This window comes from Gobio gobio (genome assembly GCF_949357685.1).
Source record: "Gobio gobio genome assembly, chromosome: 21".
In the NCBI taxonomy this organism is placed as follows: domain Eukaryota; kingdom Metazoa; phylum Chordata; class Actinopteri; order Cypriniformes; family Gobionidae; genus Gobio; species Gobio gobio.
Window position 1 is genome coordinate 12,657,045 of NC_137117.1, and position 17,950 is coordinate 12,674,994.

A 17,950-nucleotide genomic window follows, 5' to 3' on the forward strand; every position below is an offset into this window, starting at 1 on the left:
CTAAAATTGAGAAACTTCTTTTTGATGTATTTCTGTTTTAAATGTGTTGTTTTGTTACCAGATTTATCTGAGAAATAAAGTGTTGTCTGTTAACTGTACTGAAACTGTCCTGATGTATATTTCTCAATATAAGGTTTACTTTACTCGAAGGAATGTTCGTTATTTTGTGGGTTTAATCCACTAATATTATTCACCATCCAAACACGTTAGCTACCAATACAACATTTCAAGAATCAGCAGCAAGACTTTCTCCTCGATACTTCTAAAATTGCAAAATGTATTACGACGGACAGTTGAAAGAACCTATTTACAAATGTGAATCTCACTTTCTGAGTCGGTTTTGTCTAATGAGGTTTAAGGCCCTATAAAATTCCTGTCAAATTCTTAGTAGATCTTCTTGAAAAGTGCTCACTGACTTCTTAATGACTACTTTTTTGCACCCTGACTTCTAGACATCATGTAATTTAAAGATTAAACTTTCGCCGTATCCGGTCGGCAAAACTCAGAACACATCTTCCTTTCTTAAGAATGACTTCAGTGCCATTCTTTGTTCTTTTCTCAAAGAAAAGCTTAACTCCAAGTCTTCCAGAGTCACGGCCAAAGTCGATTCGAAAGAAGAGTAGCACTCGGAACCGCCGCAACTCTGCCGTCATCATGTTAAGCCCGCCCACCGACTCTATACACGATGTGATTGGCCTGACCAGAGTTTGTTTTTTCCAGCTCGCAAGCCAACGGAGAGTTGCTAGACTACCCTGGCTGCAAATTATACTTGCTGCCGCTAGTGTGCATCTACATTTCTAGGCTAGATGATACTGTAACTTATGGAAGCTTGTTTCCGCCACAGAATAAAACATTTCAAAAGATAATCGCAACTTTTTTTTCTCTCACTATTGCAAGTTTACATCTCGCAATTTTGACTTTTTTTTCCTTCTCAGAATTGCAAGATATAAACTCATTTTTGAGTAAAAAAAGGGCAAAGCAAAGAATTTAAGAAAAACTTGCGTGTTATAAAATTGCTGAAATTCTGACTTTAAATGATTAGTTCACTTTAAAAATGAAAATTGCCCCCTGATTTACTCACCCTCAAGCCATCCTAGGGGACTTTCTTCTTTCTGATGAACACAATCGGAGTTATATTAATAAATATCCTGATGTTTCCAAGCTTTATAATGGGAGTGAACAGGGCTCGTGAGTTTGATGCTCAAAAAAAAGCATCCATCCTTAATAAACGTTCTCCGCATGGCTCCGGGGGGTTAATAAAGGCCTTCTGAAGTGAATCGATGGGTTTGTGTACAAAAAATATCCATATTTAAAGCTTTATTTCACGAGTTCACACTTATATCAAATTAAATAGAGTAATGATTATGTGTATTTGGCGTGCTGTTCCCCCCGTGATAGAGGTAGTCTAGATCTAGACTGCATTGTATTATGGATTAGGGCTGCACAATTAATTGAATTTGTAATCGTGATTACAATTATGGATGCCACAATTATGTAATCGTTCAAAAAAGTGTAATCGCAATTACAAAAAAAAGTCCACTTATATTATTCTGTGTACTTAATGTGTGTTTTTTTTTATATATATGTTTTCCCCATTGTTTTTATTTTTAGTATAACATAATACCATGCATATTTTTACTTTTTTTATTTAAAGAAACCAAACAAATCTAAATTAGGCTTAATGCTATAGAATAATTGTAATTAATAATCGCAATTACTAGGGATGCACCGAATATTCGGCCACCGAAAATTTTCGGCCGAAAATGCCCCAAAAGTGCATTTTCGGTTTTCGGCCGAAAGACTTTTATCACCGAAACAACATGGCCGAAATGTTGTGATGACGCAAACAGAAACCGCGACCTGCACGTGCTTGTCTGAAGCAACATGTCTGCGGTGTGGACGTATTTCAGTATATCTGAGAAACACCCACGTCTGCTTCATGCACAAGCACTGACAGCGAGAGCTCATGTTGTGAAGAGCTAATGATGAGAAGAGGACCAGACTTCACTGTGAAACCGAACGCAATCTTTAACAGTGGGCATGTTTTAAGCGCGGAACACACTTCAATCTGGCGGCGGCGCGCGCGCGTGAACGCGATCATCTGTGAGCGCGATCGATCATCTCTTCCTTAAGAATAAACATGAATGAACATCTAAGGTGTGTTGAGGATACATTACAACTCACCGTCACGTATCATATGTGGTGTAATCGCTCAGTCAGTGTTTCAACGGCGGAAAGACCTCAATATAACTGCTGTAAACTAAACAGTCATGTAGCATCATTTACCTCAGGCAGTCATTCAGTGTCCACATCTGTTAGTTCACTAGAGAAATCAACTCTTTCACTAAATATATGACCTATATTAGCCGTTATATTCATTATATTCTACTTAACCTGTTAATGATGTCTTGATTATTTCATGTATGTTTAAATAAAATGACAGACACTGTGTATAAATGATTATATTTCAACAACGAATTGGATAAAAAAACTATTTTATAATTAGATTTAGAAGTTATTGCAAAAACTGCCTTATGTGAAGTTTACATGTTTGTGTACGATGTTATTTGAGTGTTGATTATTAGACCTAAAAATACATAGCAACTGAATTTAGGCAAATAGTTTGGGCTCTGTTTTTAACCTTTAATATTAATGTGCAAGTAAGGGCTCCCTATATAGTTTAGAGCAATATATTCAATAAACTTTTAGTTATAATTTAATTCATTTAAGGACAGACTTTTTTTTCTTCAGTAAACCAATAAAAATAAATAAAAAGCCATTTTGTAAAACTGCTGTACCGAACCGTCAGTTTTGTGTACCGCTACACCCCTATTCTACAGTTAACATATGGGCTATGGCAGTCTTTGCTTTGATACACTATTATGTTGAAGGCCTACAGAGAAAATAGTCTTATCTTTAAGCAGTTGCACTTGTTCTGAATGCACTTTCTTGTAGTAGTCCTACAGAGAAAATTTTTAAATGCACTAGACCTAAATGCACTTTGTTTTTATGAGAGAACATTTAATTTAAAAACCTTTCTGTAGGCCTGTACATTATTATTTAATGTACAAATGAGTGGGGTCAAGTTAAACATTTTAGTTTGAATTTTATTTTATACTGTGCATTGTTGCAATGTGCTAAATAAATATTGGCATAATTTGTTATTGATTTATTCTTTGAAACGTTAATATTAATGTATGCAATTGCAATGCCTTGATTTTAGTAAAGTTAGTACACAGTCATAGCCATAAATGCTATGGTACTAATATTTGGCATAATTTATTTCGGTGTTTCGGTTTTCGGCTTTCGGCCTTGGTTTCCTCTTTTTCGGTTTTCGGTTTCGGCCAAGAATTTTCATTTCGGTGCATCCCTAGCAATTACAATTTCAAGGGAATAATCGCCAATTATGATTTTTATCATAATCTGTGCAGCCCTATTATGGATTGTGTTGACGTCTAATAAGAGTTTATTAAATCAAAGTGAGGAGATGGGGTGGTGGAGGGATGCTAAGAAACCGTCAACGAAAGGAGGTAAACCTGCTGTATATATACACCTCTTATCGAGGTGTTAAAATTGATTAGCTTAATGTGTTCCACTCGTGTTTAATTAGGTTTAATTATCTGAACGTGCTCCTCCCGAAATTTGTTAATAAAACGTCACATAGTAAAATATCTAGCTTCCGGCGGACAGCCTTCTGTGTTCAACTTACGAAGAAAGTGTAACATCTCTCGCAGCTCAAAACACTTACACTACGTCCAACGTCATCATCGCACCAGTTACGTGTTTTCCGTAAGTTGAATATGGATGGTGGTCTGCCGGAAGCTATATTTTACTTTATAACATGTTAAATATGGATATTTTTCTTACACTGTGCTTTTACACTAGTCTAGAAATCTTGACGCACTCTAGCGGCAGCAAATATAATTTGTAACCTGGGTCGTCTAGCAACTCTCCGTTGGCTTGCAAGCTGGAAAAACCAAACCCTAGTCAGGCCAATCACATCGTGTAAAGAGTCTGTGGGCGGGCTTAACATAATGGCGGCAGAGTTGCGGCGGTTCCACGTGCTACTTGTAAACAAAGAAGCTGGGCGAACAGCGGTCTTTCGATTCGGTTTTGGCCGCGACTCTGGAAGACTTGGAGTTAAGCTTTTCTTTGAGAAAAGAACAAAGAACGGCACTGAAGTCATTCTTAAGAAAGGAAGATGTGTTCGGAGTTTTGCCGACCGGATACGGTAAAAATTTAATCCATCAACTAGCTCCGCTTCACCTTCTTCGTTGCTCTGGTTGGTTATAGCGCTATCCTATTGCGTGCAGAGGGAATTTGAAAAACAACCGTTTATCCCGCCCCTCGGATTGAGCCCTGCCAATTGGTGTGTTCCCAGACCCAACATCTTGATATAGGTCTGGCTTGTCAGGCTGCTTTTACACATTAGTAAATGCTAATTTATTCCCAAAGTTTATATGTATTTGAAAGCACATTATGTAAGATTTTTTTAAATTAAGATATCCAAAAACCAATAGAACAGTGTTATATATTTAGTTGACTTGTGTACTTACATCAACACAAATATTTCCAAGAATGTTTAAATCCAGAGAAATAAGCAATTCTAACCATGACACGGACCATGTTCGTGTGTCGCATATTAATGATAATTATCCGCGTTACCCTCGATTTCTGGTTTTATTTTGTAGAAACCATGGAAACACCAAAGACACTTTAATATGTATTTTATTAGACAGGTGAGCAACTGTTTGGAGACCTTCATCGCCAGAAAACTAATCATTGTTATACAGCTCAACACATTTAGTCTTATTGTTTAAATCTCATTTTCTTGATTTACCGCGAGTACCATGTTTTACCATGCCTAATATCGATCTAGCTCACTGCAGTGTGAACAAGTGTCTCGTAGTAGCCGCAGAGCAAACGCATTATAACATAACTTTCAACACACTCAAATGTATCTAATATGATAAAACAGCTCTGCGTTACCCCACACACGCTTGAGCAGAAGAAGCGGAAGCGTTCGTTTGCGGCATAATAAAAGCTCTGCGAAATCAAGGCGTCATCAAACTACGCCTTTATTCTGAATAAGCGACCTCTAGCGGCGAAAAACGACATATTGTGCCTTTAAAATTGAAATTCATCTGTCTTGTTTTCAGTTTCAAGTGATTGAATGTGTTCTTTAAGTGTACACTAGCTTGCATATACAATAGATTATCCTCAAAGCTAACAGACATGGACTAAAAACCACCAGCAAAGTCTTTAAACAAACCTGTTCAAATTCAATTCAATTCAATTCAAATTTATTTGTATAGCGCTTTTCACAATACACATTGTTTCAAAGCAGCTTTACAGAAAGTGCAAATGCGTGTAACTTATGCAATGACATCATGCTATTTGTGTGTGACTGTCTGTACAGTATAAGGATGAGTGCGATTGGGACAAATATAGTGACAGACATAGTGATCAGCTATAATGAGGGTTTCAAGCTGGTCTTCAGACAGAGTGGAGTCCAAGTTTCATGAACCTGAGCATCTCCCAGGACGGACCCCTGTGGCACTCCAGTAAAGTTGTTAAACTCGGTCTGCGATGACCGAGTTGTACACCCTTCCTCTTGTCAGTCAGACAGGCATCCGTCATTGCATCTCTATCCCTCCACTACAGGGGGGAAGGATTGACTGATCTGCAGTAGCATCTCGCTCCTGGAATAGCAATGGGAATGTTTGTATAGTCGCTGTTCACCTTCCTAGCTTCAACCAAACTTGGCAACCTGATATTTCAGGACATGCCTAGGGCCTATATGGTCTTTTTTTGTGGATCGAACATGTCTTTATTGTGCATGTGGATGTGGGTGTGTATTTAAGGACAATGTCGCGTCTCTGGCTGACGGCATTTGCCGAACACGTTGGCACTGTGACCGAGATGATCTCATTCTGTAATGTCTGTAATCATTAATAACTTTCATATGACACCTCACTCCGCTGATGACATCTCAGCTCATTTTCTGCTGTGCTCTAGTCACGGCGCCGGCAAGTATGCATGGGTCATTCCCCGGGATCAGATCACAGTCTGCTTTTTAACCAGTCAACGATTTTAAAGGCGTGATATACTGGGAATAAGGCCGTCTGTATGCTAGAGTTTGAAAATGTTGATTTGAATGGCTCTATTCCCACTTGGAAAACCACATATTGTGTTTAAGTGCCTGTTGTGGATTCACTTATGTGTCACCAAATAGAAAAAGAATCATTGTTTTCAAACAGGTTTCCCCAACAGTTCTCCTGACTGCTATTGGTTGGACAAACAGGTAATTCCTCCCTAAACTCACACATTCAGTTGAGTCAGTGTTGTTGTGTCGGGCTGGTTTGAATGTTTAATGTGAAACAGTAATGTGATTTCTTGTGTTTTAGGGGTTTTATAATGAGCTTATTTTTCATAGTTAACAGCATTTTTTATCAACAAGTAATTTTACATGACTGTGCTTTAGGATTGGGTACCGAACTCTGTACTTTTAAGGGCACCGACCGAATTACGTCGGTACTACCGAGTACCGATTCACATTAAATCAATCGGTACCAAATTTCGGTACCTGAGAACGCATCTGGTGATATAGACTAATGTCTGTGAATATTAAACTGCAAAAAGACCATTTAAATACAAATCATGCGTGTCTCTGTGTGAATTAATTCGTAGACGCGTGGTTTACAGTCAATGGGTTTAACGTTACCTCACACACACACTCTCACTCAGAATCGTGTGTGACGGTCGCATGTTTCCATCTCTGCCTTTCAAATGAGGACATGAACGCATGAACGTCATCTCCAGAGTTACTTCATGAGCATTTTACCGTTTCATTTGAGAAAAACTACCGTCATATCATAAATACCGTCGTTTTTTTTTTTTATAAATTAAAATTTTTCTTCAAGTTTTAATTGTAACCATATAAAGCTCAGTTGTGCAGCACTTAATTAAATTAAAAGATGAATTAAATTAATGTCTTATGTCTTCATTTGATTACCAGAAAATACATAACACATAATTTATGGGAAATCTTTTCAAAGAAATTAAATTAAAAAGAAAAAATAATAATATGGTTGTTTTTATTAATTAAATTAAGTACCTAGTTGCCTACTATTTACTAGTAAATATTACAGTAATCAAACATCACAGACAATGGCAGACAGCGACCAGGGCAGCTCTGGCATAATGTCAATAACACTTTTATAAATGACTTACAGGTTCTTTACAGTTATTTATGTAAACATCTCAAAAGTACAGAAAAAAGGTACCGTTGGGTACCGGTACCGAATTTCAGGTACCGGTACTGGTACCGATACTGGTTAAAATGTGAACGGTACCCAACCCTACTGTGCTTAAACCGCCTAGCCTGACGTTGTCATTCTCAATTCTAGTCAGAATATGAGTCTGATACTGCTCCATAGTGATGTCCGGTTCGTGAACGAATCGTTCTTTTGAAGCGGTTCTTTTTAGTGATCCGGTCGAACCAGTTCACCAAACCGGACTGAATCGTTCTAAATGGTTTGCATTTCGTGTCAGCGCTGATCCACAAGTTAAAGTTACTCACTTTCTGACATGAGTGACAGTCCCTCCGACTAGAAATAAACTATTATCCTGAAGTATATGTAACTCCAACAGTTCACTGAACTGAGACATGTTGTGCTGAGAGAACTGATGAGAACTCACAAGCAGCTGATACTGAGCATGCGTGTGTACTACCTAACGTACAGCGGTTATCGAGTTAACAGTTCTCGAATCCGAAAGAACGGGGTTTTTTTCGGACACGTTCGATACTGAGAACTGATGAACCGATGAGCTGAGCATGCGTGTACTACCGGATCACCAGTACAGAATCGAGAACTGTTTCTTTTGGACATGTTTGATTCTGAGAACCGATGATCCGATGAGCTGAGCATGCGTGTACTACCGAATGTACAGCGGTTTTCGGATCACCAGTACAGAATCGAGAACCGTTTCTTTCGAACACGTTTGATACTGAGAACCGATGATCCGATGAGCTGAGCATGCGTGTACTACCGGATCACCAGTACAGAATCGAGAACTGTTTCTTTTGGACACGTTTGATTCTGAGAACCGATGATCCGATGAGCTGAGCATGCGTGTACTACCGAATGTACAGCGGTTTTCGGATCACCAGTACAGAATCGAGAACCGTTTCTTTTGGACACGTTCGATACTGAGAACCGATGAGCTGAGCATGTGTGTGCTACCAAATGTACAGCGGTTTTCGGATCACCAGTACAGAATCGAGAACCGTTTCTTTCGAACACGTTTGATACTGAGAACCGATGATCCGATGAGCTGAGCATGCGTGTACTACCGGATCACCTGTACAGAATCGAGAACCGTTTCTTTCGGACACGTTCGATACTGAGAACCGATGAGCTGAGCATGCGTGTACTACCGGATCACCAATACAGAATCGAGAACCGTATCTTTCGGACACGTTCAATACTGAGAACCGATGATCCGATGAGCTGAGCATGAGTGTACTACCGGATCATCAGTACAGAATCGAGAACCGTTTCTTTCGGACACGTTCGATACTGAGAACCGATGAGCTGAGCATGCGTGTACTACCGGATCACCAGTACAGAATCGAGAACTGTTTCTTTTGGACACGTTTGATTCTGAGAACCGATGATCCGATGAGCTGAGCATGCGTGTACTACCGAATGTACAGCGGTTTTCGGATCACCAGTACAGAATCGAGAACCGTTTCTTTTGGACACGTTCGATACTGAGAACCGATGAGCTGAGCATGTGTGTGCTACCAAATGTACAGCGGTTTTCGGATCACCAGTACAGAATCGAGAACCGTTTCTTTCGAACACGTTTGATACTGAGAACCGATGATCCGATGAGCTGAGCATGCGTGTACTACCGGATCACCTGTACAGAATCGAGAACCGTTTCTTTCGGACACGTTCGATACTGAGAACCGATGAGCTGAGCATGCGTGTACTACCGGATCACCAATACAGAATCGAGAACCGTTTCTTTCGGACACGTTCAATACTGAGAACCGATGATCCGATGAGCTGAGCATGAGTGTACTACCGGATCATCAGTACAGAATCGAGAACCGTTTCTTTCGGACACGTTCGATACTGAGAACCGATGAGCTGAGCATGCGTGTACTACCGGATCACCAGTACAGAATCGAGAACCGTTTCTTTCGGACACGTTCGATACTGAGAACCGATGATCCAATGAGCTGAGCATGCATGTACTACCGAACGTACAGCGGTTTTCGTATCACCAGTACAGAATCGAGAACAGTTTCTTTCAGACACGTTTGATACTGAGAACCGATGATCCGATGAGCTGAGCATGCGTGTACTACCGGATCACCAGTACAGAATCGAGAACCGTTTCTTTCGGACACGTTTGATACTGAGAACCGATGATCCCATGAGCTGAGCATGCATGTACTACCGGATCACCAGTACAGAATTGAGAACCGTTTCTTTCGGACACGTTTGATACTGAGAACCGATGATCCCATGAGCTGAGCATGCGTGTACTACCGGATCACCAGTACAGAATCGAGAACCGTTTCTTTCGGACACGTTCGATACTGAGAACCGATGATCCAATGAGCTGAGCATGCGTGTACTACCGAACGTACAGCGGTTTTCGTATCACCAGTACAGAATCGAGAACCGTTTCTTTCAGACACGTTTGATACTGAGAACCGATGAGCTGATGAGCTGAGCATGCGTGTACTACCGGATCACCAGTACAGAATCGAGAACTGTTTCTTTCGGACACGTTTGATACTGAGAACCAATGATCCCATGAGCTGAGCATGCATGTACTACCGGATCACCAGTACAGAATCGAGAACCGTTTCTTTCGGACACGTTTGATAGTGAGAACCAATGATCCCATGAGCTGAGCATGTGTGTACTACCGGATCACCAATACAGAATGGAGAACCGTTTCTTTCGGACACGTTCAATACTGAGAACCGATGATCCGATGAGCTGAGAATGCTTGTACTACCGAACGTACAGCGGTTTTCGGATCACCAGTACAGAATCGAGAACTGTTTCTTTTGGACATGTTTGATACTGAGAGCTGATGAGCTGAGAATGCGTGTAATTTGTTCAGAGGAACGAAATGCAGGTTTCAAGTGTATAAAATTAATCATTTTTGAAACGTATTCATCACATAATTGCTGTCTTATCACTGTATTATTTTAAAGTTTGGGAACACAATGCATGGATTGTAAAACGGTCAAACTAAACATTTATTTGTTTTATCAATAATGCATGATATTTTCAGGAACAGCTTATTTAATTATTATTTACGCTGGAAGAAGTAGAAGAAGAAGAGTGTAAACAATCTTTGCCGGTGTTGTAAACAGAATTTAAGGATACATGGAGTACTTACCAACACGATCATCATTTTTGAGAGCAATGGTGAAGGTGAATGCATATATGAACAAGTTCTCCGTTTAGGATTAGAACAAATTCAACCCAAGCTCTCTTTGGTGACGTGGATGATTACGTTACGGTTGATCATCTGATCATCGTATAAAGCCCGCCCTGACAATTTGATTGGTCAAAACAGCTCTGGTTCGAGCATAGTTGTTCCACAACGGATCAAGTCCAGACCGAACTTCCCGACCTCAAATGTTGTGGGCGGGGCTAAGTTCGGCTGGCATCCAGGCTGTAAACTGCCCATGTGAAAGGACATAAATTACTCAAGCTTTTTAGTGGGATTATGGGGCGTAAACTTGATTTGTAGACCCCTTCTTATGCATTTTGTCAGAATCTGTTAATTTGACAACCATTTGAAACAAACATTTATATTTCCCAATCTATATATTTCACATATAAACTCCCAAGTCTATGTTGATACCAAGCCTGCAGCACTCCTCTCAGAAACTGAAGCCTACACGCCTCAATCGCCCCGCAGTGTTTGGTCCCAGTATAGCTCATAAACCCCACCTGGGGGGGTCGTCATGATTGACAGCTGAGATTGACAGCTTCTCTGAGTGAAGTTGTCACTGAGGAACTAACTGACTTTTTTGGGAGGAGATTGGAGCTTTAGCTTTCATTTCTACATTTTGTGTTAATTTTGACAACAAATTTTGATTTAGTTTTAGTCATAGTCTTTTGACTAAAATGCCATATTTTAGTCACCTGAATTGTTTTTAGTTTTAGTCTAGTTTTAGTCGACTAAATCTACAGTAGATAATAGTTAAATTGTAATACATTAAGCATTACATAACCGACTGTCACTTGAACTGACATATTGACATATTATGTTTTTGACATGAAAAATACACGAAAGAGAGCTCAATTCACTTTAAAAAAAAAAAACATCTATATAGTTTTTATAACTTTGTTTTTCCTTTTTATTTAGTAGGCCATATCAGGTTAAGCTAAAGCTTTACATAAGTTTTTTAAAGTTTTTTTTTTAATTTCCGTTAACATTTATTTAATTTCAAGTAATGAAGATTTTTTTTAAGGGTTTTAGTTTAGTTTAACTATTATAACCCTGATACTTTGATACTTTATTGAATATGTGTCAAATACTGGTCTTTCCTCCTGACTATGAATTAAATGGGAATGAAATTAAATACAGATTAATGTGTAAGCAAAAATGAATATATAATGTGTGACTTTTAATTATAAAACAAGCTTGAAATACACCGGGACTCTTATTTTGAAATGTCTGCAGCTTACTATTGCAGTTGCAGGATCTCATTCAAGTTGTTACAACCGTCTAAAACATATTACTATATAAACATCGTAAAGTAAACATTGTCATTATTCATCAGCATTAGTTCATAAACAATTGCCTGGCATAAATGTGTGTTATTCATTGATTGTGAGCCGGTCTGGAGCGCTGGATTGGGGATGCGTGAGCCTGTAAAAGCTCAACAGTGCCGTGTTTTCCAGCGGTTAGATCAGCACGTTCAAATCAAATGTGCGCATCTGTTACACAGGACATGTTCTGACTGGATCTCTTCCCTAATCGTCCCTCCCTAACATTTTTGTCTCCTTTTTATTTGTTGACAAAAATGACAGTAAGTTTTCGTCATAGTTTTTGTCATCCAACACTAGTTTTTATTGTTATTGTCTCGTTTTCGTCAGTGAAAAAAGGTAAAAAAATAATTTTCATCAACGAAATTAACACCTTATTTTCACAACTATTTATTTCACACTACCATAATGAATTGTTCTGCATCTGCGAGAGTGTGGGCGGGATTTTGATATCACTACTGCGCTAGTGATGTTACGTTCGTGAACGAATCGTTCTTTTTGAACGAATCTTTTAGGTGAACGAATCGTTCTCGTTCAAGTAGTCCACTGACTCATATTTCTCGTTCACTGAAATTCCTCCCTCCACAGCAGCATGGCGCTATTAGCAGCGAGGAGCGAGCGCATGCGCAGCTCTGTGGACTGTTTCATCCTGTCAATGACAAAACTTCGAGCCAATAGCGTTCGAGTATAAGATGTGACGGAGCATGTGATTTGTTGAATTCAGTGAACGAATACGCCTTTTACTGACCGAGATGCTTTTGAGTCCGACTCTGAACCAAAGACTGATCTCCTTCTCGACTTGTTCGTGAACGAACTGTATTTCGTTCGTGAACGAAATGAACCAGCTATTGAACGATACTGATAGCGAACATGTAGAGCTCGGCTTGTGTAGTTAGGCATATACGGTATGCAGCAAAGAAAGACATGTACACTTTACCATTTTAATGAAAACAGTGTAATAATGCAGGCTGATGGTTAAATGATTGTATAATTACTGATGTATTGTGTTTGTATTATTTATTTTCATTGTTGTTGTTTTATAAAATTAATACAAATTACTTCATTACGTTTGAGTCATGTCATGCAATTCTCCAAAAACTGCAAAACAAATAAAAAATGCGATATTATTGGAGTTAACGAACACGTCCATCACTGACCGAGTTGCTTTTTTGAGTCTGAACGAGAGATCTCGTTCGTGAACGAACGAACTGGTACATCTGGTTCATGAACGAATTGAACCACCAACGATACTGAACGAACACGCCCATCACTGAACGAGAGAGAGAGAGATCTCGTTCGTGAACGAATTGAACGAACTGCTGCTACATCTCGTTCGTGAACGAATTGAATGAACTGCTGCTAGATCTCGTTCGTGAACGAACTGGTGGTGCATCTCGTTCGTGGAAATGGATGTCGGTCATTTAGCATGTGAATCAGTCTCGTTCAGCAATAAGCAGAGAGCAGATGGCTGCAAAGCGCAGTTTTAGGCTACGATTGTTTATAACTCTACGTTCGTTTACCATAATCCCAGATATATCTGAATAATATGAATGTGTAAATGTCTGACCAAACAATTAATTGTTAATCATGCAAGAAAACCTTTGTGCTTTGGTCTTCTGAACTTATTTAGACTTATTTTATTTAATGATAGATGCACACATTTTAATAAAGCCAAATGATTTTTTTGTAAGTAAATACGTTCGAAATAACGCATAAGACACTCTTTTGGGATGCTGGGATATTTATGGAATATAAAAAAAATGGTCACTGAACGAATCAATGAACGAATCTGAACGAATCATTTTGATGAACGAACTGAAAATGAACGAATCTCTTGAAAGAATCGAAATTTCCATCACTATACTGCGCAGACTCAGTCCCAAATCGCCGCAAGATGTCAGCGCCGTGTGTGGGCCTCCGGAAGCTTCAACTCTCGTCGTGGAAGCGAATGAAGTCGCGTCATCCATATTTTTTTCCGGTCTATGGTTGATACACTCTCCTCTTCAGTTTTCTGATTCAGGTCAGGGGACTAAATTGGTCATGGCAGAAGCTTAATTTTGTGTTCATTGACACATTTTTGTGGTAATTATGTTTGTTTTGGATCATTGTCCTGATGGAAGATCTAACCACAGCCCCTTACTTGATTCTAGCTGAGGGCGTCAGGTTTAGATTTTTTATCTGCTGGTATTTGCTAGAATCCATGATGCCATGTATCTGAATAAGATGTCCAGGACCTCCAGCAAAAAAATAGGCCCACAACATTAAAGATCCAGCGGTATTTTTAACCGTGGACATGGGGTACTTTGTATCCCTGTTTGCTCCAAATTTAATCTGAATTTGATGAGACTTTTATATATTTTTTTTAGGCTTTCTGACCCCAAAACTCAACTAACTCTGCATATCTCCAGCTGTGATCCTTTGAGAGTCTTTGGCCACTCAAACTCTCCTCCTCGCCGTGCATTAGGACGATATAGAGTGGTGCAGGTATGACGTCACTTTGTAGGCCAATTGGCAGTTAGCATCACACTGGTTCCCTCGAGAAAAACCCAATAGGATCTTTTGGAGTATTGCAAAAAATAAACTACGATTGACAAAAGTTTATGATACTCACACGTTTTGTCCAGCAAGATAATTATTTTGAAGTCTAAATGCAGTCGCCAGAAGTAAAGGCTTAAGGTATAGGCTATAAACAAACTACACCACGGTCGCTCGACTTCAACGCCACCATCACTAAGCTTCCGACAACTCTATCTATCTATCTATCTATCTATCTATCTATCTATCTATCTATCTATCTATCTATCTATCTATCTATCTATCTATCTATCTATCTATCTATCTATCTATCTATCTATCTATCTATCTATCTATCTATCTATCTATCTATCTATCTATCTATCTATCTATCTATCTATCTATCTATCTATCTATCTATCTATCTATCTATCTATCTATCTATCTATCTATCTATCTATATGTCTGTCTGTCTGTCTGTCTGTCTGTCTGTCTGTCTGTCTGTCTGTCTGTCTGTCAGTCTGTCTATCTGTATCTATCTGTATGTCTGTCTGTGTCTATCTGTCTATCTGTATCTATCTTTCTATCTTTTTATATGTCTTTTTATCTATCTATCTATCTATCTATCTATCTATCTATCTATCTATCTATCTATCTATCTATCTATCTATCTATCTATCTATCTATCTATCTATCTATCTATCTATCTATCTATCTATCTATCTATCTATCTATCTATCTATCTATCTATCTATCTATCTATCTATCTATCTATCTATCTATCTATCTATCTATCTATCTATCTATCTATCTATCTATGCTTGGAAACTATCTAAAAGAATGCCTTTTTTAAGCAAAAATGTGAACGAGACATTCAGTCAGTTTGCTACTGTAAGGGGGTTCTGGTTGCTGTGGCTGATTCTGCGTTGGTCCGAGGGACAGTATGGAGATCAGGTGATAATCTTCTCTCTGACAGCAGCTGTTGGTGGAGTTCACATTCCCAAGTATCAGACTGACTGAGAGTGTGATTTTCTCACCCTCTTGAGCTGCCCTATTCTTCACTGTCTCTTTACATATGCTCAGGCGCCGAGCAAACGAGTCACGACTGCCTTTACGGTCAATAGAACTTTAGTCTTCTGTCTTTATATTTCAACCCTTCTGAGGTTTAGTGCTAATAAGTAATAAGTAAGTAAGCTAATAAGTCTCTTGTAACTATCACCTTTAATGTCTAAGGCCTTAAATGTAATTCTTATATATGTGTATGTGTGTGTGTTGTATGTAGATGGGTAGATATCCTATATTTAGCATTACAAAAGGACAAAATTTTATGCAATTATATAACAGTTGAATAAGATTTGGTCCTTTTGTAATGCATTGTATGACAACACATCATATTGAGTTTTTATACTCTGCAGGACAGTGGCCCTCCAGGACCAAAGTCGCCCATCTCTGGTCTAAACCTATCCGAGCAATTCTTTCCAATAATCCAGTTGTCACCACAGAGAGCCATCAGGAGTGAGTGTCAGGTCTGTATTGTGCACAGGACTGAGCTATATCTGTTGTGAGGACAGTTCTCTGGATTTAACTGTGCCATTAGCAACCTCTTTTAACCTGTCTGCAGTATAGCTAGCGCTAAATGGAAGTGTCTAGAACGTCTGCCATTGAAGGTGGAGAGGTTTTTTTAAAACTGACAGCTGTTTCATTCAACATTCAAGGCCGAGCTGTTTTTTTATTTTATTTATTTATGTGCAATGCCATGTTGCCCTTGTTTACCTTCTAAAGTTGAGTTCACATGACTTTTATTGTGAATAAAATATGTTATATGAGTTCAAAAATCAATAGCATGTCAGTTACCACAGAAACTCAGAAACACAAAAACAAGCAAACTTGTGTTTTAATGTGTGCACTTCTGTAGCTACACCACCGTTCAAAAGTCCGAGTTCGATAAAAAAACATCAAGGTTGCATTTATTGGACAAAAAAATACAATAATATTGTGAAACGTTATTACAAAATAACTACAATTATTACTATTTTAAAATATACCAATATTTTTATTTGAATATATTTTTAAAAAACCTAATACAAAATTACTTTGAATGGCAAAGCTGAATTTTCAGCATCATTACTCCAGTCTTCAGTGTCACAGGATCATTCAGAAATTATTCTATTCAATTGATGATTTGCTGCTCAAGAAACATTTATGATTATTATCAGTGTTGGACAATATTTGCCCAGGATTCCTAGGAAATTTGTAACATTATAAATGTCTTTGCCGTCACATTTTATCAATTTAATGCATCCCAATTGCTGAATAAAACTATTACTTTCTTTTTATTTATATATATATATATATATATATATATATATATATATATATATATATATATATATATATATATATATATATATATATATATATATATATATATATATATATATATATATATATATATATATATATATATATATATACATATATTAGTGCAATTTATGTGGAGGTAAGTAGTCAGATTTGAAAGATTACTAATATCTTCAATTGTTTTGTTCTTATTTTTCATTCAAGCTTAGTGCACTTACACAATCTATGTAATGTAGTACAATTTTACAGATGTTGAATAAATGCTTACAAACAGAATCAAAATGACAAATTTTAACTGCAGTTTATCTCCAACGTGTATTTTGACACCAAATCCATACTTTTCAAAATAAATGTATGTCATTAAATAATCAAACCAAGTGCCGTTTATTTCATCTATAATTGTTTAACCAATTGTAATTATACGACTGCTTTCTCCCAGGTATTCATTTCCCTCGGTTATCCCAAGAGTTTCCTTGTGACATTCCTGCAGTAAAAGTGTCAGGTCAGTAATCTGAGGAATGAATGTGGAAAATGATTGGCTCAGGGAGTTTTTGGTTCTCTACAGTCTGCACATGTTCGTCATTGAGAGACATTCATTCTAGGGGTTTTCTTATGTAATAGAGCTGTTTCATGGAAATATACAATATTTAACACCGGACTAAATTATTGATTTTGGGGGGAAATTGAAATGGTTTTAATCCCAGGGTAATATGTAATATTAACTTGTTTTAACTGTTATAAGTGGTGAAATATGTTAAGATACAGTACTAGAATCAAGATACAAAAGTCTTGATTCTAATGCTAATGACGAAAAATGTGAGATAAGGGGTATTTATGACATGAATCACAAACACTACTAGCAATGCGGATAATGTGTCACAATTTGCAAGTATACTTGAAGTGTTGCCACAAGGAGCACTATATGACAAAAATCAATATGGTTAAATGATTTTGATAACATCATTCTGAGCTTTAGGTTCTCACCAGATTTTCTGTCCAATCAAATGCTCTCTAGAACCGGAAGCACCGCCCCCTAAATAGACGCTGAAACTGTGGCTAAAATCTGTAATTTGTTCACACATTTACTATTATCTACATGGTGAATGGCACATAGTGCACTAAAGGGGATAGGGAATGATTCAGACACGTTACTATCACGTGTACTGCCACGGCTCCGGTCCAGAAACACAAATAATGTTAGTTAACATATATTAATTTTAAGTAAGAATCAATGAGCTAATTTAAGTAATTATTATAAG